This window comes from Cervus elaphus, chromosome 8, assembly GCF_910594005.1.
Source record: "Cervus elaphus chromosome 8, mCerEla1.1, whole genome shotgun sequence".
Classification (NCBI taxonomy): Eukaryota; Metazoa; Chordata; class Mammalia; order Artiodactyla; family Cervidae; genus Cervus; species Cervus elaphus.
The window spans coordinates 40,556,858-40,583,535 of NC_057822.1; the positions used below are offsets into that span (position 1 = coordinate 40,556,858).

Genomic DNA, 26,678 nt, shown 5'->3' on the forward strand with positions numbered 1-26,678 from the left:
GAATTTCCCACTTCATTTTATATTTCCCAGAATTCAAAAAGTCACTTTGTGACTACCTAAGAATTTTTATTATTTTTATCATTAGTATCCTTTGCTTGTACTATTCTCTATCTTTTCTACTGTAAAATGAAAATTTCCCTATCTAACTGCTTTTGTCTCACACTTAAAGGACAATATTCAAAGGCAAGAGTCATTGTTAAAAGAAAGGAAGGGCATACAACCCTCTTTCAAAATGAGGGTTGATTCTGGATGATTAAAATTCCCAATCAACTTTCTCTCCATGATTTCAGTTGGGAGCTAATCATTTTCAAAGAGGCAAATGCAATCATTTTATGAAATGAATGGGAAAAAGTATTTTAGGTAACCCTGACCCAAGTCTGATTCCTTGGTCATCTGCCTATCATGGTTTTCCCATTTTCAGGTAGGGTCAATGCTTTGTGTCTTTCCTATCCAATTCTGCTATTTTTTGACCATTCCAGTCTTACTCCTTTACTTAATGCTTGGGAGCTTCTCTAGGTATTAGGGACCTGGGTCTCCTGTGACAGTATTACTTTGGTATAGAAGAGTGGAATTTTCACGTGCTGTTGAAACACTGACAATAACAGAAGAAGAATGGCAAAACCATCTCTAGCAGCTGTTCAGCAAGAAGGGGAACGTTCTACACATAGTGACAAAGATGCACTGCATACATCTTCCTTCAAGAAAGAACTGTCATTCAGCAGCACAGAGTCCAGCCACAGGGGACAGCCTCTAGCTATTCCTGTGGTTAGGGTCCTCTTCAACTCTGGACTCAAGGCCACATCATTCCAAGGTAGCCACCAGTGAAGGTAGGGTTCAGTTCAGTTCAGTTCAGTCACTCAGTCGTGTCCAACTTTTGCAACCCCATGAGCTGCAGCACGCCAGGCCTCCCTGTCCATCACCAACTCCCGGAGTCCACCCAAACCCATGTCCATTAAGTCAGTGATGCCATCCAACCATGTCATCCTCTGTCGTTCCCTTTCCTCCTGCCCTCAATTTTTCCCAGCATCAGGGTCTTTTCAAATGAGTCAGCTCTTTGCATCAGGTGGCCAAAGTATTGGAGTTTCAGCTTCAACATCAGTCCTTCCAATGAACACCTAAGACTGATCTCCTTTAGGAAGGACTGGTTTGGTCTCCTTGCAGTCCAAGGGAAGCTCAAGAGTCTTCTCCAACACCACAGTTCAAAAGCATCAATTCTTCGGCACTCAGCTTTCTTTATAGTCCACCTCTCACATCCATACATGAAGGGAGGGTTCAAGGGCCTGGCTATTTTTGCCTAGCAAGGAACTCTGCTAATGGGCCATCTTTGCTCTGGAGCTCATGTTGGGCTGGCCAAAACTTTTTCAGATTTGTTTGGTGGTCAAGGCTCTCCCTGCCCAGTCCTGCTCCCTCCCTTTAAAAATTTTTTCTCTCAATTTACTCTGACTTTGTCTTAGCTACTGCTTCTCCAAGGACCCAACTGACAAACTCTAATGACCATTAGCAGCTCTGGACAGCCTCCTTTGCTTAGACACAACTCCCAATTCTTCCTAAATCACCATGCAAAGGGCTTGAAAACAAACATTATTTTATATAAGAAGACAGAAACAACTCAAATATTGGCATGTTTGACAGGACATCAAATGAAATGCAAAACTTGCAGCTTCTCAGACTGTCCTAAGTTTGACAAGAGTAACTATCATTAATTTTACTACTTTAATGCTGTCTGTACAAATGGCTCTAAATAAAAGACCTTTAGGATTTTCCCCTGATCCATTGTCCCTCTTCTATTATGACTTTTTATTTCAGATTATTTGGAACTTGTGTATCCGACAGTAATAAACAGTGTAAAATTTTACATCCTGGGTGTTCCTATACAAGTTGGCTTTAACCATGTTTATTTAACAATAAATTACAGGTTAGGCTTAATTCAGGCTACTTAACTACTTTACATAACTGGTTAAATTGCTCAAAGTTTTAAAAAAAAGCACATTTTTCAGTGACTCGAGGGTAATCTTGAGTTGGCATTTCCTAATATTCTGTAGATATTGGCCATAGAGTCTATGTAATTTCATGTTAAAGCAATGATCTGAATAAAAAATGGCGTCATTATAAAGCTGATAATTACAACAATTCAAAGAGAGGTAACCAGCACCTTTGACAGCAGTAGAAAAATTAAAATGTGCTTTGGCCAATTTGAAAAGTGTTTTTGAATAAGGAATACGAAACTGAAAGGAAATAAATGGAGGGCAATGCACTTAAGGAGGAAAACACCAGTGCATAAATACAAGATGGAAATGTATTCACTGTATTCGACCATGGGAGAAACTACTGGGGAGTCACAGAAGGCCACCGACTGGGCAGGAGCCATCAGGATAATGGTGCTATTTAAAAAGGAAGCAGGACAGCAGGATGCATGAACTGCAATAAAGTGGGTGAAAGCTGTAAAGTGATCAACAGATAGTCATTCCTCATTGATCAGGCCCTCACTGTGTGCAGAAGAAAATGTGAAGATCAAGAGTGTGTGGATATCATCAGAGAAATAAAAAAACAAAATCAGGTCTTGGAAAACAGCAATGTGGAGGAGAAATAGTTGCAAGGTGACAAAGTTTATAAAACTTCTTATAAACAGGTAACCATATGATAGGTGGTCTATGCTCAGACCTAACACAAGCTTATACTATATTATCATGGATTTTTAACAGAAAACATGAATGGCTGGGAAGCCGGGCAGATAACCTAGTACAGTAAGCCAGGAAACCCAAAGCCCTCTCAGAATCTCTTGCATTGTCACACTTTTGATGGTGGCATGAGATGAAAATGAGGTCCCTTGATTTTCTTAATTCTGAAGCATGTAAAATGACCGCATAATCACAGTGCAAAGTAACACCTGACACTGAGCCTCTGATTCAGGGAGACAATGGGACAGGGTAGAGATTGGCACATTGGAGAGCATGTGATTCAGCTAAATGGGGCACACCTTCCTGCCAGGTCCACAATGGCTCCAAGGGGGCCAAGAGTTTCAAATTTCTAGGGGAAGCCAGGTATCTATATTTATGTTATTAATTATAGAAAGATTTTTATTTTAAAAAAGAATTATTTTCAAAGGAAAAGGGGGTGACAGAGAATGAGAGGGTTGGATGGCATCACCAACTCAATGGACATGAGTTTATACAAACTCGAGGAGATAGTGAAGGACAGGGAAGCCTGGTATGCTGCAGTTCATGGGGTCTCAGAGTCAGACATGACTTAGCAATTGAACAACAACAGTCTGGGGAAGCACATCCTCCTCCTGAGAGTGAATGCACAAGAGAAAGACTGCTTGATTCTTCGCCTGATAATGTTTTTACCCTTACATTTGATTGATATTTGGCCAAATAAGCATTCTACACTGAAAATAAATTTTTCACAGAATTTTGAAGGCATTTCACTGTTGTCCTCTTATTTCCAATATTGTTGTTGTGAAATCCAACACTGTTTTAATTCCTGATCTTTCTTAGGATATCTCTTTATTTTCCCTTCTCTAGAAATGTTAGGAATCTTTTTTCTATTCTTCATGTTCTGAAATTATATGAGAATATGGCCATACTGTGCTACACATTCTCTTTTACTCTTTTTCTCTTTTTTTGAAAATCCTAATTTATTACAGGTTGAGCATCTTGGCATCATCTTCTAATAACCTTCACCCTATTACTGTCCATGTTCTGACATTCTGTTCTAGTTTCTAGCAGAATTCCTCAGCTTTATTTTCCAATCCTACTAAATTTTCTTAACAATTTATCACTATTCTTCTATTAGTACATCTGATTTTGCCTCAAAGACAAAATTTCCTTTCTTTCTGATAACATTATAACTACTTGATGATGTCTTTGATCTTACATACTGTTTCTTTTTCCTTTTAATTCATGCATCTATTTTTCATTTTGGCTTCCCATGTGGCACAGTGATAAAGAATCTGCCTGCCAGTGCCAGAGGTACAAGAGACATGGGTTCGATGTTTGGGTCAGGAAGATCCCCTGGAGTGGAAAGTGGTAACCTGCTTCAGTATTCTTGCCTGGAAAATCCCATGGACAGAGGAGCGTGGTGGGCTGCAGTTCATAGGGCCACAAAGAATTGGACACTACTGAGTGACTGAACATGTTTTTCATTTCAGTGTCTTTCCTGTGAGAGCCTTCCTCAAATATCTGGTGATCTGTGGTTGTTCTTTAGTATGTTAATGTATCACTAAGAGGCCAAGCAGACTTTCTATGATGCACATGGATCTTGGTGATCTATTGGCCTAACTGGGTGTCAAGTTAGGTTTGTTGTTAGATCAATTTCCACTAATAGCATCTGTAGCTCTTTTCTCTATGACTCTTTGATTTCTCCAGAAGACTGCTCTAGAATGAACACACTGGAGCTACAGATCTTTCAGTTCAGTTGCTCAGTCGTATCCGACTCTTTGGACCCCATGGACTGCAGCATGCCAGGCTTCCCTGTCCATCACTAACTCCTGGAGCTTACTGTCCTAACTCATGTCCATTGAGTCAGTGATGCCATCCAACCACCTCATCCTTTGTTATCTCCTTCTCCTCCTACCTTCAATCTTTCCCAACATCAGGGTCTTTTCAAATGAGTCAGCTCTTTCTATCAGGTGGCCAAAGTATTGGAGCTTCAGCTTCAGCATCAGTCCTTCCAATGAATATTCAGGACTGAGCTCCTTTAGGATAGACTGGTTTGATCTCTTTGCAGTCCAAGGAACTCTCAAGAGTCTTCTCCAACGACAACAGTTGAAAAGCATCAGTTCTTCGGCACTCAGATTTCTTTATGGTCCAAGTTTTGACTAGATGGACCTTTGTTGGCTAAGTAATGACTCTGTTTTTTAATGTGCTGTCTAGATTGGTCATAGCTTTTCCTCCAAGGAGCAAGCATCTTTTAATTTCATGGCTACAGTCATGGTCTACAGTGATTTCTGGAGCCCAAGAAAATAAAATCTGTCACTGTTTCCATTTTTAACTCATCTATTTGCCATGAAGTGACGGGACTGGATGCCACTATCTTAGTTTTTTGAATGTTAGATCTTAGACTGTATGATTTCTTTGCTTCAGTCCCACTCCACATTTTTTTTTTTTGCTCATTGTCTCTGAACCCAAATACTTTCTAGTTCAAATTCTCCAGGCTCCTGAGAATGTGGAGACCCTTTCTCAGGCAGTTAGGTGTATGTCTTACTTCATAAGGAAACATTCAATGAAACCATTTGTTTTCAACTCTAAGCTGATGCTGGCCCTCACTGGTAGTACATCTTTAAGAACTAAGCTTTTGAAAAATATATTTAAACATTTTCCTTTTGAATATGACAGTCAAACAATTATGTACTATAAAAGGGAAGAAAGAATCAACTGATAAAATTTCCAGTTATCCAACTTTTGGATGACAAACTTTGCAATATATTTCCAGAGTTTAGAATATTTTATTTTTGCTCTTTGGCATTCTCCTCCCCCACCACACCCACAGAATTTTACATATAGTCCAAGTAGCTTAAATGAGTGCAAAATGTCCTAAAAATTTCACATAAATACCCAAACACTACTGGAAAAGACAAGGATGATAACACTGCAGAAAGGGAACTGGTGGCTCCCAGGACGTGTCCCTGAGTGAGTTACAGACATGCTCATTTGTCAGCTGAGGTACTGAAGACTATATTCAGCATTTCTCAGAAATACCCACGGAGAAAGCCTGAAGTCAGACACACAAAATCAAGGACCACGTGCAACAGGTGAGTTCTCTGTTGACAGTCACGCGGAGGAGGAGACATCTTGAGTTGACAGCCTGTGTGTTGTTCACAGCCTGTGCGGGACTAGAAGGCTGCCTAGAAATCATTTCACTGATCCACTGTCATTCTCCCTCTAGCGTCATGCCTGTCTGCCCCCCTCCTCTCTTCAGGGCGTCACTAGTAGGCCCTCGCTGAATATGTCTGTGAGTCTCATTTACTCTGTATCGACACGCCCCTATTTCTATTTCTTCTGACAGTTCCACAGCCTTAGGTCTCTGTGGGCTCCTCTGTGTTACAACAGAAAACAAAAACCAGTGAACACATTTCCCACTTCCAAAGCTCTGATTTCTCACCATCTTCCGTGTTAAAAAAATCTATCAGGCCCAGTGGCAACACCATTAGAAGATCAAACATTGCATATCTGCTGGAAGCTCTAATTTCTTAAGTGTTCTTTCCCCAACCCCTTCCACGCTTCTGCTGCCACAAAGAAATGAGCCTCCTTGCTCTTGGTGCTATGGTTCCCCATTTAAAAGAGCAGAGAAGCAAGCTCATGGCTGGCACCTTCAATTTCCTTTCTCTTCCATGGATATAGCATATTAAACATCCTGTGTTAGATGGGGCCCAAGCAGGTGTGAGGAGTGGGGTCAGGTCCGGGGGTGAGGGTGGAGGGGGGCTGCTTAGGGAGAGAGTGAGGAGATACAGGGTCCGTCAGGAGAGCAGGGGCAGACAGATAGGAAAGAAAACAGACGTCAGGAGACTGAGAGGCAAAAGTGCTGTTTGCCACAGCTGTGAGCCAGGCCAGGGTGGCCGGACTGTGCTTTCATAAGGAATGCGTCACAGCTTTTGTAGTTACTTCTTAATTTTACAGACGGTCAGAGAAAGTGCTTATGTTACTTGCCTGCCGTTACCACCAAAGGCTGATTAATACAAGATGTCCTGACAAGGGGCCTACGTGTAAGGCAGAAGAAATGATGGGAGGAGTCCAAGCATCCCCGTAGGATCCAAAGTTAAAGTGTTTGAAGCAATGATAGCCAACCATGTCTGGAGACAAATTGGTTAAAATAAATCACGTCAGAGCCATGAAAGGGAAGAATCTAAACAGCTCTCTAACTCCACTCGAAGGCTGGCTTTCTGGGAGTCACACCATCGTTATCCCCTTCATGCTCTGAGTGCATGTTATTGGCTATCAGCGAAGAGCGGAGAAGGAGCCAGAGATAAGGCTGTGCCTGAAGCTGATTCATGGAGGGCAATTAGGAGATATTTGATGGGAATGCTTTCTTGGGGTGGCGGGAGTAGAGAAAAGGGGAGCTTTATCCATTTGGTCATTTGGCACCACTTTCATTAGAAGTACTATGGAGAACTGAAATGACCTCAGTCATAATGAGGATATTTATTATAAATAGACTAGAGACACCCAAGATTTAGCACTGAGGCAAAGGCAGACAGAAATGAATTGGGGGAGTTTCTCTCCTAATGAAAAGCTAGATTTAAAAAAGAGAGAGAGAGATTTAGTCATTCTGTGTTGCCAAATTGGTAAAAGCTTTTGAGGACAAAGTAATAATTCAGATATCGCCTGGGTAACAGACAAAAGAGATTCCAGAAAAGATTGTGAAAAGCAATTTTCTGTTAAATGAATCCTGTTTTCCTACTGACTTATATTATAAAATCAAAGATGCATGGTGATAAGGAAAAAATGTTGGCACCTGGATGGAATAAGGCTCAAAGAATTTAGAGTAATTCATGTAAAAGAATGTGTTTCAGGTAAAATGTTTAGGTCAAAAATAGTTCTAATAGCAAATATTAATGTATAGTGCCATGCTATAATCAAGACAAATCACAAAATAAGACCCCGCTCATGAAACAGAGCATGTTCTCTGAAGTACTCTGGTAATACAGACATACTGTTCCCATTCAGAGTCTTCTGATCACCAAAGTTATACTAACTTGTCCAAGCTTTTCACCAGTCTCATAGCACCTGAGGAGTTTTAACTTCATATTCCAAGGTAATTTCAAAATAACCAAGTGAGATCTCTATTTTATCTCAACTTCGAAACACTTCACAGCGGTCTGGTTTGTCTTTGAGATATTCTGAAGGTGTTAACTTCTTCCAAGATGTGCTACTCTGGCAAAGACACCTGATTCGTGTTCTTCCTTCTTTCTGTATGAACTGCCTATAAATTCTTGGGGTGACAATCTCATGGGGAAATGAATTAATTAACTTGTTTATGTATGACCTTGCTGTGTGGCATGTGGGATCCTAGCTCCCTGACCAGGAATTGAACCCATGACCCTGCCTTGAGGATGCAGAGTCTTAACCACTGGACCACCAGGGAAGTCCTGGGAAATGAAGTTTCAGAGCCAGAATATAAATCTGTTTTGTTCACTTAAGTCTTCCGAATGCTGACCTATCAAAGGCAATCAGTAAATATTAATTGGCTATACTAATGAATACATTTGTCAGTCCCTGCCATGTATTGCTTCCTCCCTTTATCCCAGAAGAACACTTTCTGTCAGACACTGTGTTCCAGGCTATGGACAGGAGAGCCTGTAACTAAGACACATTGTCCCTTTCCCGGATGGAACAAACAGAATACTTACGAAGATTATTTTAAAATTGCAGAAGTAGTGTGACAAGTAGAAGGGTGAAGTAGATGCTTGGACAGCATTCGGCAGGGGGACTTACTACAGTCAGTGGTTTTCTAGTCTCTGCTTGAAAACCTCCAATAACGTATCTCTCCTTACAGAAAAAAGATCCATGGCAGGACACAGGCGGTTGTTTCAAAGCTTGACTTTGTATTTAGCAAAGATACATTGCCCATTCACTCTATTATCTGCTTTATTCCTGCCGCCTGTCCATCCCCCTTCCAAGGGACTGCCCTTTGAACACTTAAACACGGCTGTCCTATCTCCCCTGATGTCTCTTCTCCAGCTCAGTTCTTCCAGTTTCTTCCATTATTCTTTATATATCCTTGAAATTGGTTTGAGCTGCTTCGCCATCCTGGTCAGTGTCCTGGACATACATGCTTCAATATAAAGGATAGTGCCCCAAACTGAACCAAGTGATCAAGACAAGAAGTCTGATCATTTTCTCTCTCTGGATATCATCTGTTTATTAATGTGGTCTATGCTCACTTAATTTTTCTTGGCAGACATACCACCCCATTGGCAAGAATTAACCTTACATTTTACCAAACCAACACCTCTCAAACTTTAAATTGCACATGGATTACTTGGAGAACTGATTACAACTCCAATTCTAATTCAGTAAGCCTGAGATGGCTCCTGAGATCATTTCTAACAACTTCTCTGATGATGCTCTTAGCTGCTGGTCCACAGAACACACTTTCAGTAGCAGAAAACTAAACGATATAAGGCCAAACCACTGACGCCTATATATGAGTTGCAATTTTGTGAAATTATTTGATCCTACTAAAGTGCTCCTTTTTAGAATTTATTCATGGTTGTGTATTTTTGATCCTACTAAAGTGCTCCTTTTTACAATTTATTCATGGTTGTGTATTTTTGAACCTTGATTTGAAAATTCTGCATATAATATATCCCTCAGAGTTCTATGACTGGTGACTTTATCTTTTCTCTAATGGCAAAATGGATTAATACTTGCCTTAAGATACCTCTTAGATCATGAACTGACATGCTAAGTGAAGAATGTCCTCAGTTCAGTCCAGTTTTGTCACTCAGTCATGTTCAACTCTTTGCGACCCCATGGACTGCAGCATACCAGGCCTCTTTGTCCATCACCAACTCCCAGAATCTATTCAAACTCATGTCCATTGAGTTGGTGATGCCATCCACCCACCTCATCCTCTGTCATCCCCCTCTCCTCTCTCCTTCAACCCTTCCCAGCATCAGGGTCTTTTCAAATGAGTCAGTTCTTCACATCAGCTGGCTAAAGTATTGGAGTTTCAGCTTCAGCATCAGTCCTACCACTGAATATTCAGACTGATTTCCTTTAGGATGGACTGGTTGGATCTCCTTGCTGTCCAAGGGACTCTCAGAGTCTTCTCCAACACCACAGTTCAAAAGCATCAGTTCTTCAGCACTCAGTTTCCTTTATAGTCCAACTCTCACATCCATACATGACTACTGGAAAAACCACAGCCTTGACTAGACAGACCTTTGTTGGTAAAGTAATGTCTCTGCTTTTTAGTATGCTGTCTAGGTTGGTCATAACTTTTCCTCCAAGGAGCAAGTGTCTTTTAAATTCATGGCTGCAGTCACCATCTGCAGTGATTTTGGAGACCAATAAAATAAAGTCTGTCACTGTTTCCACTGCTTCGTCATCTATTTGCCATGAAGTGATAGGACCAGATGCCATGATCTTAGTTTTCTGAATGTTGAGTTTTTTTTTTTTTTTTAATTTTTTTATTAGTTGGAGGCTAATTACTTCACAACATTTCAGTGGGTTTTGTCATACATTGATATGAATCAGCCATAGATTTACACTTATTCCCCATCCCGATCCCCCCTCCCATCTCCCTCTCCACCCGATTCCTCTGGGTCTTCCCAGTGCACCAGGCCGGAGCACTTGTCTCATGCATCCCACCTGGGCTGGTGATCTGTTTCACCATAGATAGTATACATGCTGTTCTTTTGAAACATCCCACCCTCACCTTCTCCCACAGAGTTCAAAAGTCTGTTCTGTATTTCTGTGTCTCTTTTTCTGTTTTGAAAAATATGGAACGCTTCACGAATTTGCGTGTCATCCTTGCGCAGGGGCCATGCTAATCTTCTCTGTATCGTTCCAATTTTAGTATATGTGCTGCCGAAGCGAGCACTGAATGTTGAGTTTTAAGCCAACTTTTTCACTCTCTTCTTTCACTTTCATCAAGAGGCTCTTTAGTTCTTCTTCACTTTCTGCCATAAGGGTGGCGTCATCTGCATATCTGAGGTTATTAATATTTCTCCCGGCAATCTTGATTCCAGCTTGTGCTTCATCCAGCCTGGCATTTCACATAATGTATTCTGCATATAATTTAAATAAGCAGGGTGACAATATATAGCCTTGACGTACTCCTTCCCCAATTTGGAACCAGTCTGTTGTTCCATGTTCAGTTCTAACTGTTGCTTCCTGACTTGCATACAGATTTCTCAAGAGGCAGGTCAGGTGATCTGGTATTCCCATCTCTTCAAGAATTTTCCACAGTTTGTTGTGATCCACACAGTCAAAGGCTTTGGCATAGTCAATAAAGCAGAAGTAGATGTTTATCTGGAACTCTCTTGTTTTTTCAATAATCCAATGGATGTTTGCAATTTGATCTCTGGTTCCTCTGCCTTTTCTAAATCCAGCTTGAACATCTGGAAGTTTACGGTTCATGTACTATTGAAGGCTGGCTTGGAGAATTTTGAGCATTACTTTGCTAGCATGTGAGAAGAGTGCAATTGTGTGGTAGTTTGAGCATTCTTTGGCATTGCCTTTCTTTGGGATTGGAATGACAAACTGACCTTTTCCAGTCCTGTGGCCACTGTTGCGTTTCCAAATTTGCTGGCATATTGAGTGCAGCACTTTCACAGCATCATCTTTCAGGATGTGAAATAGCTCAACTGGAATTCCATCACCTCCACTAGCTTTGTTCGTAGTGATGCTTCCTAAGGCCCACTTGACTTCACATTCCAGGATGTCTGGCTCTAGGTGAGCAATCAATTATCTGGGTCATGAAGATCTTTTTTGTGCAGTTCTTCTGTGTATTCTTGCCACGTCTTCTTAATATCTTCTGCTTCTGTTCAGTCCATACCATTTCTGTCCTTTATTGAGCCCATTGTTGCATGAAATGTTCCCATGCTATCTCTAATTTTCTTGAAGAGATCTCTAGTCTTTCCCATTCTATTGTTTTCCTCTATTTCTTTGCATTCATAACTGAGGAAGGCTTTCTTATCTCTCCTTGCTATTCTTTGGAATTCTGCATTCAAATGGGTATATCTTTCCTTTTCTCCTCTCTTTGCATTTTGCTTCTTCTCCTATATAAGCATAAATTATTGAACTAAGAAATACTTCAGTTTCGGTTATTTCAGCACATCAGCTTGAAATAAAATGGTGTTCAATAAACTTCAAATTAATTTGATAAATTTTACAATTTGTTAGAAGCTATTAGAGATATATAACTGTTTAGGGTAGTATATACATTTTGCCAGAACATTTGTTAAATTTTATCCTTCCCATCCTCAAATCTCTGGATTCTTTCCAGACTTATTTTCCCAGGAACACCTGTTCAATATGTTTTAGTCTTCTTCCTTGCGTAATACATAAAATAAAGAAGTGAGATCTTTAACACTGGCTCAGCTGTAAAGCTTCACTCCACATACCCTGGGAATTAAAGTTATCTGGAAACTCACTACAATTCAACAAAGATCAATTACTTAAAAGTTAAGTCTGTAGAGTTTTATTCCCACTTGGAAATGCTTGCTTGGGGCCATGTCATTTTTAGAGACGTATTTCATGGGCCAAACATTAGATTATTATACACCCTTTCAGAATTCTTGTGAATTGAGCAGAAATAATTAGCATGAACTGATTTGGTAATAGTGATACACATGATAATAGTGATACACTAAATAGTGAAATGACTTATTTCACTGGAGTACATTGTTTAATAAGTAAAAATAAAAGCTAGCTCAATTACAAGACGAAAAGCACTGAGAAAGTACTGTTACATATCACTGCTATTGCCAGAACTAGATGTGATATAAGTTAAACTTATACTTTTCCATGATAATATTCTCCATGTAACTGGAGTTTAACAATTTAACTGAAAGTGAAAATAATATAAAAGAATGAAACAAATGAGAATGTGGAGATAAGAAATAAATAAGTTAAAACATCTACAACTACACATTGGGAGGAAAGTTTTTATCCACAACCATGATATCTCTATGACAGAGTCTTCTTTATAACTCTGGGTATATGCATTAATGTGTAAAAGGGAAACAGACAATCTTTCTCCATCATATATAATATGCCAAAGCTCCTTCACAGAGCCTTTGTTATTTAAAAAAAAAAAGTAGAACACTAATTTGACAATTATGTCAAAAATAAATGAACTAGAAGTCATGAGCCATTTACCCCACTTACAAAAAGAAACTTATTCATATATATCACAAATAGCAAACACAGAAGATCATTACTTTTAATTTGAAAGTAATAGTAGGGCATTTTGAAGTGGTCACACTATAAAATTGAGAGAGAATGAATAAAATAGTTATCATATAAATAAAAAAAAAAATCTTTAAGTAGTATTAGTACTCCCATGTAGCAAACCTCTCATTTCTACAACTGAAAGTCAACAGGGATAGAGTAGATCAACGTTGTCATTTCAACTTGAACAAAACTTCACCTAATAAATGCTTTATAATCAACAAAAACATTAACTGATGCCAAAATATTTTTCCAAATGAACATGCTTTCTAATAGACGTAAAGATCATATGGGAATTGAGATAATATCTAGAAAATACGTTTCAATTCATCTAAGAGCACTCACTTAGGAACTTAAAATACATAGAAGCATACAAAGGATGCAAGTAGGCCAAAATTGGGAATCATATTCCGAGTCAGCAAATGATTACTGCTTATTAGCTTAAATGAGCTTCATGTCACGTCGATAGTGTCATACAGAGATGTTTTCACCAAGCTCTGCTGTTGAAAGGTGTCACTAATGTTTGCACTGTGAATCATGTATCTGGTTGGATTTCTTTTAAACTTGGAAATCCAAGTCATCTAATTAGGACACCACTGCCTGAGCAGAGACTAAAAGAATCACAAAGAAGCTAATAATGATATTTTTCTTTTAATGACAAGGGTTAGGTTAAATTATAAAAGTTAGGTTACATTAAAATTTTTTTTATAGCAGATCATTTAACAAAAATGTTCCACTAAAGAAAGAGCCAACCCTAAAATCATTTCTTAAGATGCTGACAAAATGGAGAAAGAGCAAGCTGAATTGGGCCTTAATTCTGTATCTAGGCCTAAATATGCATCTTGGGTCTGGTGAGTGGCCATTCTTCCTTCAACTATGGATTTGAGGCTTTCAGACACATGTTCTTCTCTTCTTAACAGTTACTGTGCCCTGTCGCATAATTACTTATTATTCACCTTTTCAAATAGAAAATAAGTTCCTCAACAGCAAAGACTGGGTTATTAATTGACATTTCCCAGGAAATAATATTCCTAGGAAATAACAGGCAGTAGGCAAATGTTGAGTGAACGAGGGGATGAATGAATGAATGCTTCCCAAATTCATCAGGGTGTGGAAGTCAGCAACTAGATAGCTGTCTTGTATGACCGCTGAAGAAGCAATAGTGCAACAGGGTATTAGTTTAAGTGAAAGTTTACAACGGGCATAGAGAAGAAATGTAGAGAGGGAGAGAGGAAGGAATTCCAGCCACATAGTATAAAAGTTGCCTTTTTGGGAAATAAGAGGAGACAGTGTAGGTCCAGGGTAAGAATCGGAAATGGAACTGCTCATTTTGAGCACAGGCTTTCTATAGTTAAGTAAAAAAACCTAAGAAATAACTGTACATTGACTTGCAGATGGTGGTGGCTAATTTTAAATGTCATCTTAGGCTAAGGGATGCCCAGATGGTTGGTAAAACATTCCTGGGTCTGTCTCTGAGGGTGCTCCTTAGTTGGGAGCCTCAGTAGAGATCACACTCACCAATGTGGTAGGCATCATCTAATCTACTGAGGGTCTGAATAGAAGAAAAAGAGGAAGGGCGAGTTTGGTTTTTTGCTTGAGCCAGGATGCCCATTTTCTTCTGGTTTTCGGGTCTTTGGTCCAAAACTGGGACTTACGCCATCTGCTTCCTTGATTCTCAGGCCGTTAAACTCAGAATGAATTATATCGAGGCTTTCCTGACTCTCCAGCTTGCAGACAGCAGACTGTGGGACTTCTTAGCCTCCATAACTGTGTGAGCCAATTCCTATAATAGTCTCCTCACATAGACGTGTGTGCGTGTGTGCGTGTGTGTGTGTGTGTGTGTGTGTGTGTGTGTGTGTATGTGTCCTACTGGCTGTTTCTTTGGAGAACTCTGATGAAACTGATTTGAAAGTGAACACATGGCCAAATGATAAGATGGTCATGTTTCAGACTTACATATATTCTTTCTCATGCGAAACTGTCTACTAATTACTTATGCTGGTTCTTAAAGAAATATTCCTAACCAAAGAGAAGGGCTCTGAGCTCAGTCTTAAAGGTGGAGTCAGCTTCAGAGGTCACCACTTTGCTATATATTCTGATAGTGAAACCTCTGTTCACCATCTTTCATAGAACCCTAGATATTTAAAGTTTGGAAGAAGCATAATGATAATCCAATATAAACTAGTTACAAATGTGATACCTCTAAATCTGAGCCTTTTTATCTGACAAGATGGCCCCATTTGTTGGTAGAACAGACACATTTAGAACCTATATCTTCTGCTTCTTGGGGCCAAGATTCTTCCCCTGACATCTCACTGTACTTCAGTGGAACACAGAGGAATCCATGGTTCACAAGCATGATACTGAGAGTCAAGTTATACGCTGAACACATACCCACAGGAAGGGCACTATTCACGTGTGTGACAGTTCTACACCTAGCATGATTGGTGTCTGAGACTAGAGGCCTTTGAGAGCATGATGGTAATCTCCGAAGATAAACAAGAGCCAGTGGACATGGGAGGCATCTGTGGTCTGTTTCTGCAGCTTCCTACCATGTCCTGAAGGTGGGGCATGCATGACTATTTGGCATTGACTTATTTTGTGGCATGGCTAGTGAGGCTTACATTCAGATTACTACACAGAAGGTAAGTTCCACCAGAGGGTCTCATTTATATCTATAGTTCCCATGACATCTGGTACAATTGGCACTTTGGAAAGGAAGGAAGGAAGGAAGGCAAGCAGGCAGTGCATAAAGTTTGGGCTTGTTGTTGATATTCTTGCTTTGAAAGGATGGAAAAGAAATGGTTCATCTGTAATTTCAGATAGAATTTTTTCCTTTTTGATCATGGGGAAATGTATAAAACCCACATTTGTGGAAGGAACGTGTCAATCATGGTATACCACCAAGTATGCACATCTGCCTGAGGTAAAAAAGATACATGAGGAAAACATTACTTGATTTACAGTTCTCATTTATGCTCCGTCCTTCCCTCTGGTGTGATCTATGGATTAACATTTTGCGTGAACATGAATTCAGCTAATGATAAGCAAACTTTCTCACATCAGAATGCCTCCTTTCAATAAAATGTGTAAAACTCGTCAGAGCAAAATCAACGGGCTTTCTTGAGGACCAACTGGAAAGGTCACACACAGAGGAAGAAAATCCATAAACTTCCAAAAGCAGAGACTGTATATTCTAACTAGGATATTGTCTGTTCTTTATCTTGGGTTCCTGTATCAATTCTCTGACCACAAACACATAGAAATACCCCTTGAGGTTCCATGGCTATTTTTGGTTATAATGAGTGTCAAAGTGAAAAGTGAAAATGAAAGTCGCTCAGTCGTGTCCGACTCTGAGACCCCATAGACTATACAGTCCATGGAGTTCTCCAGGCCAGAATACTGAAGTGGGTACCCTTTCCCTTCTCCAGGGGATCTTCCCAACCCAGGGATCAAACCCAGGTCTCCCACATTGCAGGCATATTCTTTACCAGCTGAGCCACAAGGGAAGCCCAATGAGTGCCAGGGAAACCAATCTTTTTTTTTGTGTGTGTGTGTTTGTTTTTAAATAATATTGCTACTTGTTCTTTTCTTTCCTCTATTTGTTTCTACCAGTCTCAGCTTTAATTCACAGTGTACAATCAGGTATGTGACCATGTGTTAACTTTATTTGCAAAAGGGGGTAATTAAAATTGTCAGGATTATTACTTATCCTTAACAAAATGAAATGTACAGAGTTTCTTATAAAACTCTTCACTACATTAACAACTATATTCATAGTTTAAAAAATACATGTGTACACACACACACATGGTTATGAGCTAAAGAGATGTCAACACCCCTTAGAGGTTACAGGTTAGTTCACTGGTTACCGAAGAATGTGCTGAGTTGAAACTGATCTTTACATAGGTAAATACATATTTCCACAAGAGACCACTCAATCATCCTCTGATCACTTTTGCTAAGGGGGTAGGGGGAAGGGGCCTACATTTTCCAGAAGAAAAAGAATTCCTAATAAAGACCATCTGTAACTTGGCCTTCCATGCTATCAATTAGGAATACTTAAAAGACATTCCATTGCATAAATTTCTGTAACTTACAGAAAGGGGGTAAAATTTCACTAACAAATAAGCCTTTGAGGAACTCCCCAAATAACAAAGAATCATAGAAAGATCTAGTAGCTCCCTCATGTTAATGCATGTGGTGCAGTGACAGGAGATGGAGAAAGGTATTTGAGCTTGTCTTTCTCATTCTGCATCTGTAGGGTAGATGGGAAATAGTCCAAGACTAGAGCTGGCAAACATTTTGATTGCAGATTCTTTCAAAGATGTTCATAGTCAGAAACCTGTTGATAAACAAATAAGGAGTTTCTCTAATGGAAGTGATTAAGAACCTTCTCCTTGGTCTCTGGCTGTCACACTAGGAAGAAGGCTAGGGTCATCAGGAACCCAGTTTGAAAATTTGTGGTTTAGAACACTGCTGTCCAAGAGAGCTATAATATGTGTTGCATATGTAATTTAAAATTTTCTATGAGCCACATTTTAAAAAGTAAAAGAAATGGCTGAGATTACTAATACATTTTAGTTAAACCAACATGTATAAAATACTATAATTCCAACATATAATCAATATAAAATTTTTAAGGTGGTTTACTCTTTTTTTTTAATACTAAGTTTTTGAAATCAGGTGTCTGTTTTATACTTTCACCACACCTCAATTCAGACCTGTCACATTTTAAGCTCAAAAGCCATTCATGGTTAGTGATTACCATATTGGATCGTTTATGTTTCCACTTTGCTCTCATCTACCCAGTGGATTCAGTCCCTCTTATTTTTTCTCTTCACTGGGGGCAGTGTGTGGTTTCATAAAAGTCCTTTACTAAAGGAAATCTTTTTGTTTTGTTTTAAAAATTTAAACCATATTCATGAGTTAATTATTAATCGTTTCTAATTCAAGGACAGACCGCATGTTCATCCCTTCTCACCTCTTTCTTCCCTATTTCTTCTCAGTAGGGGAGGACAGAGGAAGAAATAATCAAACATCATTTGAGAGAAGTCACTTCCTTTCGTCTAGGTTTGTCCATCGATACCCCAGGATCAAACATCTGTTTCAGGGAAAAAAACTATAACTGTAGTTTAGAAATTAACACTTAACTCTTCCTGATGTGTGATGTAATAACTTACTTCAAAGTCATCCACTCTCTGAGCTAAGCAACTAGCCCAGTGGGATAGGATAATAGTCGTAGACATACTCTATCTGTGCTAATCTAATTCTGGCTTATGGGTGGGATAAAGCCCAGATATTATTCTTCTGCCATGAATGGAGAGTAACTTCAGTCCTTTAACTTAATACGCCTCGAGCACTTGCTAGGTGAAAATACACAGAAAGCAAAAATAATTGTGTAGTCTTTTCCCTATAAGACAGATGAATAGTAGCAAAAATAAGGTAATTAGTGACAAACTACTATACTGTAAGTTCTCTGAGGGCAGGGCTGCGTTTCATTTATCACTGAACACAGTGCCTGTGCAGACCTGTTGCTCAACAAATATTCATCAAGTGAATGAATGGTAAGCCAGAGAAGGGGCAGGGGAATGAGAAGCACAGGAGCTGCGCCATTAGGATTATTTAGGGAAGATGGAATATCCTAGAGGAGGTGAACTGTAGGATTGTGATTGGTAGTGGAAATGCATAGAGGGAAAAGACATATGTACCATTTCATGGTCTGCTGTGCTACTTCATATTCCTAGGAGCTGATGAATCTCCAGGGCCCATTTAGCCAAAACAAACAAATGAAAATATTAATATACTGACCTTTCAGGAGACAGTCGATGGATTCCCTTCAAGAACCTGATTTTATATAACTTCCAATTACAGGGAAAGAGATGGTTTGTGTGAAATATAGAAAAGCATTCTGAAAAACCAGCTCTGCAGTGATCTCAGATATGTTATTTTTAATTTAAAAAAGAGGAGGGAAGGCTATAATTTTTTAAAGGATAGTGAAATTTAAAAAGTATAGTGAACTGGCAGGTTTTAAACTATACGTATTCTAACACTAGCTCCAAAATAACAAATTCATTTGATTTGGGGATATTTATGATTCCTTTAATGCTACTCTATTTTTGTTGTTCATATAGGAAATTTTCTAATATTGATTTTCCTGCTCTGATAATTTCATACCAGTATTCATTTATAAAAACCATTAAGTTGCTTATTATCTGCAAGAAAAATCAGTGATGGTTATACAAGGTAGTTAGAAAAAAACTGAATCAAGGTCTAATACAACTGAAAATTGCAAATTGTCACCGTTATTACCATCACATTAGCAGCATCTAAAGCTCACAAGGCTAAGGTGACAATGAGAGGTAATGATACAATGCCAGTCTCATAATGCAATGAAGAGAAAAGCAGAACTTGAGCACTGAAATACGATAAAACGGGTTTCTCTTCCACTCTTCTTATAGTACATACTTTGGAAATACTGGGGGTTTTGACAACTTAAAACATCCCATGGATTATCCTATACGCTAAAAATTTTTTTAATTTAGTGGTATAATTGCTATAATAAAAAATAATCTTTTCTTATTATAATAGCTCTTTCTTTAACTGGAAGAAGAAGGCATGAGTGTACTTGATCCCTACATACAATACTTTCAGGAAAGAGCCCAAGCTCTGTCTCTCTAGACAACTGAATCTATTCTTTCTAAATGAGCTTCTCAACAGAATTAAGGGTAGATAACATGAATATGTACTACTTATGTATCAGTCACTGAGTTAAGCACTTCAGATATGCTGTATCACTTAATTCTAACGACAATCCTATGAGATAATGCTTATTTTTGTCACTTTTTAAAACTTCAGAAAAGAAACTGAGTGATCAAATACCTTGAAGGTGCCCAAAGTTGCCCAGGTAGCAAGGAGTCAAACGGTATAAAGAGGAAGGACTATGGAGCCAGATTGCTTGGGTCAAATCCTAGCAGTTTTGCCCATTTAGAATTGATATATCAATGGGCAAGTCATACTGTCTATGTCTTGGTTTCTAAATCTGTAAAATGGGTATAAAGCAAAGCCTGCTTCATAGGGTCATTGTGAAGACTAAATAAATTAATGCATGTGAAGAACTAAGAACAGTATCAATACTTCTATAGCAAGTATGACAGTACATATTATTTAGTCGCTAAGTCGTGTCTGACTCTTTGTGACCCCATGGACTGTGTAACCTGCCAGGCTCCTTTGTCGATAGGATTTTCCAGGCAAGAATATTGGGGTGAGTTGCCATTTCCTCCTCCAATAATACATATAAGGGTTAGTTGTTATTACTGCCTCTATACTGTACCAGAGATGGTACAACCTTAGTATTAAGAGTGGGGCTATTTCCATTTGTTATAAAAATCAGAAGATGCTCATATCCTCACAAAAGTGGGGAAATGAAGTATATAGGTACAAATTATGGGCTGAATATTCAAGGTTTTGGAAAGATGGATGAGATCAAAGCATCACCAATCCCCTCCTGCAGCTTAATCTTGGGATACCCAAGTAAGAAATAGCAGCTGTGTATATGTTGGAGATCCTTGAAGAGACATTTCATACTCTCTCTGTGAAGACACACAGACAGGGCTGGGTGTTCTGATGGTCAGACTAAGATATCAAAAGTTAAAGATCTTAAATTAGGAAACATTTGGTGTCAGAAGCAGAGAATGTTGTAGCAAGAAGAAAAAAGGCACTGAAAAGAGCATGTAGGGCTTGTGGGTTTTCAGCTAACAACAGAAGCATTTTTCTGGTCTGATTAATATTGATTTTTATTCTGTCTTGCTACATGATAGTTATCTCACTAAGTATTTACTACTGTATAAGAATGAAGAGCCCATTTCCACAAGCCAGGTAGGTGCTACAGAAAATATTCTCAGCACTGGGGTATTCAATGTTTTTCTGTGCAATTTGGCCTGAGACCTTAGGGAATTATTAAAATACAAAGGTAAAAGGTTACATTATTTAATTATACCAAGCCTCAGCCTACTGGGATTATATGTACTTTTTTTTCAATTTTCCTCTGTAAAATAATATCCTTTTTCTTTTCTTATGATTGAATAAAATGTGGTCCTCGAATGGTAACTATTGGAATAGTTCCCTCATTCTAGCTCTCAGAGATAATGCTTTTACTCTTATTCCCTGACTTGGTCATCTCTTTCTTCCACTTTCCAGGCAATGATGCCCTAAAAAGATTAACCCCCTCTCTGGGGTTGGAGCCAATTCTTTCAATGGATGCCAAAAGTTCACCCCAAGAATTCAATTGTTGAGCTGTGTCTCTAATGGAATATGATTTTTGTTTACTTTAGATTATGCAGTTGAGGAAGTTGTGCTAAATACATTGGCAGAATATAAAGTGCCATTAAGACATGGTGTCACTGTTTCCTGCTTTCCATCTTTGCAAAGCACTCTCCTATCTCCAGCAGACAGTTTTTAATAGCAATTTTCAAATAGGAGATGTAATAAAGGCCAAATCTATTTTGTTACAGCAGCGGGAACTAACACCAGTTATCTGCTCAGGGCTAGTAAGCTACATGACAAATCAGTTTCCACCACCCACTGGGAACAACACACTTCACATGCAAATCAACAAATTAGGCAGTTTTCACAGATCCTATCCCCTCAGATTTAAAGCTTCATAAAATACCACATGATTTTTGCATTTAGATACATGAGCAATGAAGTCTAAAATAGTACATTTTTGTGTTTATTTGCTTTTATAATTACAGGTAAATTATAATAAAGGACTATGGAATTCAACAACCTTCTCTGTATTTATTGTAGGCAATTAAATATAAACCTATATTTATTATAGGCACTTCTTATTTTAACTACATTCATGTAGCCTTCTCAGTAGCCAGATACCTCCAAAATGGGAACAGAAAAAAATTTCTCATTTCAATACAGGATGTCTAACTATTTAAAATAGTGGGATGATATGAAAACTATCTTGCCAGGCTTGAGTGAAGGGAGGACGGTTGTCAGCAAGGATTCCCAAGGTGGTGATCCTTGAACCTTACACTTAAGCAAGACTAAGAACTGGCCATAGATATAGAGTGGCCGTTGGTATAGAGTGGGTTCAAGGCTGGGTAATGCAGTTTACTCCCAAAATACAGATGGCTGAATGCTTTCATGGTACAGTCTGACACTTGCATGTACTTATCTATGGCTGCAGGACAGAATAAAGGTGAGGGACTGCATGACATCTTGGAAATTTCAGCACTTCAAGGCACTGTATATAGCCACTTTGAACATTTTGGCAGGGGATCAGATTTATCTTTGGGGAGGTCATATGGGTAGCACTGTATAGGGTGGTTGAAAGAGAAACTTAAGACTGCTCAGACAGCCACTGTTTTAATCTGGGGAGAAGCTGAACTAAGGGACTACAATGAAGGGTAAAAGAAAGAATTTAGATACTTAGGGACTTGATAACGGATTGAATTTAAGGGGTGAGGGAAAAGAATGCATCACTCTCTTGACCTCCTGGATAGCCTCAGTAAGGGCAGACAAGCAAAGCTAAGTTCACAATGTACAGGTTGAGTTTGGGGTACCTACAGATGCATACGAGAAAATTGTTTAATAAGTTTTGTGTCTATGAATCCACAGCTTGGGTAAAAGTCTGGTTTATAGCTGAAATTGCCAGGAGAGGTAGGCAGGGGTGAGTAGAAAGGGAAAGAAGAAGGAGAGAAAGAGAAAAAAGCAGAAGGGTAAGAAGAAAGGGCTGAGCATAGAGAACTAGGGAATGCTAACTCTCTATAAGATGCTAGGATGAGGAGCTACAAGCAGCAGCTAGAAAGCTAAAAGGAGTACCCTGAGAGCAATATCCCAGAATATGGGAATAGGTATACAGTTAAAGATAAAGTGATCTATGCAGAGCCAAGACAATTCATTTTTAAACATTACTGATTTTTAAAGGAAGGCTTATACATTACACTGCAACTTGACTTATATTGCTCATTGCCTACCCTTTCAAGAAAAGAAATTAGCTATTTTCTTGAACAGTAATTTGTGTCTTTGTTTTTTGAGGAAGTATTAATTTTTAAAATTTTTAATAAAAATGAGTATTGCTCTATAAATTATCTGACTATAACATTAAAGTTATATGCCAGAAAATTTGGAAAACTTAGCAGTGGCCACAGGAGTGAAAAAGGTCACCTTTCATTCCAATCACAAAGAAAGGCAGTGCCAAAGAAAATTCAACCTACCATACAACTGTGCTCATTTCACATGCTAGCAAGGTAATGCTCAAAATCCTTCAAGCTAGGCTTCAACAGTATGTGAACTGAGAACTTCCAGATGCACAAGCTGGATTTAGAAAAGGCAGAGGAACCAGAGATCAAACTGCCAACATCCGCTGGATCACAGAAAAAGCAAGGGAATTCCAAAAAAAATCTACTTATGCTTCATTGACTATGCTAAAGCCTTTGACTGTGTGGATGACAACAGACTGTGGAAAATTCTTCAAGAGATGGGACTGCCAGACCATCTTACCTGTTTCCTGAGAAAACTGTATGCAGGTCAAGAAGCAACAGTTAGAACTGGACATGGAAAAATGCACTGGTTCATAACTGGTAAAGAAGTACATCGAGGCTGAATATTGTCACCTACATATTTAAACTCTATGCAGAGTGTGTGAGTATGTTAGTCCCTCAGCTGTGTCCAATTCTTTGCGACCCCATGGACTGTAGCCTGCCAAGCTAGAGTACATCATGCAAAATGCTAAGCTGGATGAAGCGCAAGCTGGAATCAAGACTGCTGGGAGAAATATCAACTTCAGATATGCAGATGATACCTCTCTAATGGCAGAAAGCAAAGAGGAACTAAAGAGCCTCTTGATGAAGGTGAAAGAGGAGAGTGAAAAAGCTGGCTTGAAACTCAACATTCAAAAAACAAAGATCATGGCATCTGGTCCCATAACTTCAGGGTAAATAGATGGGGAAAAAGTGGAAACAGTGACAGATTTTATTTTCCTGGGCTCCAAAATCACTGTGGACAGTGATTGCAGCCAAAAAATTAAAAGAGGCTTGTTCCTTGGAAGAAAAGCTGTGACAAACCTAGACAGTATATTAATAAGCAGAGATATCATTTTGTTGCCAAAGGTCCGTCTAGTCAAAGCCATGTGGCTCAGTGGTAAAGAATCTGCCAGCAATGCAGGAGACGCTGTTTGATCCCTGGGTCGGGGAGATCCCCTGGGGGAGGACGTGGCAAACCACTCCAGTATTTATGTCTGAAAAATTTCATGGACAGAGGAGCCTGATGAGCTACAGTCCATGGGGTCCCAAAGAGTTGGACAGACTGAGTGATTGAACACATACATGGTCAACCCTATGGTTTTTTCAGTAGTCATGTACGGATATGAGAGTTAGGCCATAAGGAAAGATGAGTGACAAAGAACTGATGCTTTTGAACTGTGGTGTTGGAGAAGACTTTTGAGAGTTTCTTGGACAACAAGGAGATCAAACCAGTCAATCCTAAAGGAAATAAACTTTGAATATTCATTGGAAAGACTGCTGCCGACACTGAAGCTCCAATACTTTGGCCACCTGATGTGAAGGGCCACCTCATTGGAAAAGACTCTGATGTTGGGAAAGATTGAAGGCAAGAGGAGAAGAGAGAGGCAGAGGATAGATGGTTAGACACCATCACTGACTCAATGGACATGAGTTTGAGCAAACTCCAGGAGATAGTGAAAGGCAGGGAAGCCTGGTATACTGCAGTTCATAGGGTCACAAACAGCGGGACCCAACTTAGTGACTGAACAATAAAAACATTTAAGTTATATTGGTAAATTTTATCTACACATCCTATTTATCACAAGCACTTCTTATTTTAACCACATTCATGTTAAAGATTTTAAATGTACAGAATTAACACAACAATAGAAACATTTATTTTGTAGCTTTGTGGGCTCCAGATAGTCACTTTTCAGTTTGGAGTGTATTGTGTGATATAGCAACATCTAATTGCCAAGTATGAATTTAAGCCTAGTTCTAATAGACATTGTAAAGACCCTCAGAAAAGGAGGACTACAGTCCCAGTAGTAGGACACACAATGGGATACCCAAACATAATTGAAATTTTCTTGGTCTGAGTTGTGACAGCAGAGAGGAGACCTCAGCTAAAAAATAAAAAGCACAGGGAAATACAAACATAGAGCATCCTAACTAAAAAGAGTCATTTCTTGGTTAGATTGAGCAGAGCTATATTTGGTTTGTACTTAATGGAACATAGCTAGAGAGTACCCTCTGCATCCATGGGTTCCCTATTTGCAGATCCAACCATATGGATGGAAAATATTTGGAAAAAAGTTCTAGAAAGTATAAAAAAACAAAACTTGAATATTCTAAGCAAGTAACCATTTGCATAGCATTTACATTTCACTTACAACTATTTATAAAGCATTTTCATTGTTTTTTGGTATTTTAAATAATCTTGTTATTGCTGCTTAATCACTAGGTTGTGTCCAACTCTCTTGGGACCCCTTGGACTGTAGCCCAACAAGTTCCTCTGTCCATGGAATTTCCCAGGCAAGAATACTGGAGTGGGTTGCCATTTCCTTCTCCAGGAGATTTTCCTGACCCAGGTATCGAACCCACGTCTCCTGCATTGGCAGGCAGATTCTTTAACACTGAGCCACCTAAAAGATGATTTAAAGTATAAAGGAGAATGCACATAGGTTATGTACAAATACTGCACCATTTTCTATAAGGGACTTGAGCATCTGCAGATTTTGGTATTTGGCATGGGGACTGGTGAGTCTGTGCTAAGTCACTTCAGTCATGTCCAACTCTTTGCCACTCTATGGACTGTAGCCCATCAGGCTACTCTGTTCATGGGATTCTCCAGGCAAGAATATTGGAGTGGGCTGCCATGCCTCCTCCAGGGGATCTTCCTGACCCAGGGATTGACCTATGTCTCATGCGTTGGCAGGCAGGTTCTTTACCACTAGTGCCACCTGGGAAGCCCCATGGGACCTGGAATCAATCCCTAATAGATACTGAGGAACTACTGTAGTACTACAAAGGAGAAATTCGTTAAGAAACTACCCTCCATAGTTAAGTATTGCTTCCCATGACTCTGCACTTAGGTGATGATTATCTGCAACCTGGATCCATCTTAAGGAGGTCTCTGGGATAGAAAGTGCTGAGAGGAACACTGTATATCTAATAATTCTTTACAGAGGGTTACATTCCTATTGCAATGATAGTTGTATCTAACTAGGTGTTGAACATATTAGTAAAAGGAGTCAGCGAGTAGAAGTAAAACTATCAGCCACTTGTCAGGCAGAAACATAGATGGCTCTGCAGAGGTTGGACTCCATTATAAAGTAGTTTTTAGTTTTTGTTTGTTTATTTGTTTGTTTAACGGACCTGTCTGAGAATCAGAAGAAAAATATGGATCCTTCCTCCACATATTCACTCATTTATAGTAAAAATTTTGCACAGTCCTCTGAGGAGTGTGCCTTACAAGTTTCACTCAATATGTGCTTCATAAACACTGTGTCATGGCATGTGGGTTCTCCATGTTAATTAACATTCTGGAAATTCTATACCATTAAACTTGATATAGTTAACCTATAAAGTAAAACAAGACATACAAATTTTTACAAATTACTTATAATGCTACCGACCAATTTTATTTTCAAAAAGTTAAAAAAAAAGATACTAGTGATACAAACTACTTTTGGGCTAAAAGTTTAAAAGTGCTTCATAAAGTTGCAGTATCTTTCACCTGTAAGATATTTTGGGCATAGAC

General features: G+C 39.0%; 1 protein-coding gene and 1 non-coding gene across 4 annotated transcripts in view; both read right to left on the reverse strand.

Annotated features, from left to right (window-relative positions):
* PARD3B (par-3 family cell polarity regulator beta) overlaps positions 1-26,678 on the reverse strand; it is a 1,123,128-nt gene that overhangs the window by 277,149 nt on the left and 819,301 nt on the right. The window lies entirely within an intron of this gene.
* LOC122699033 lies at positions 10,439-10,545 on the reverse strand. The gene has a single exon (XR_006342520.1). It is a non-coding gene; the product is annotated as a U6 spliceosomal RNA (small nuclear RNA).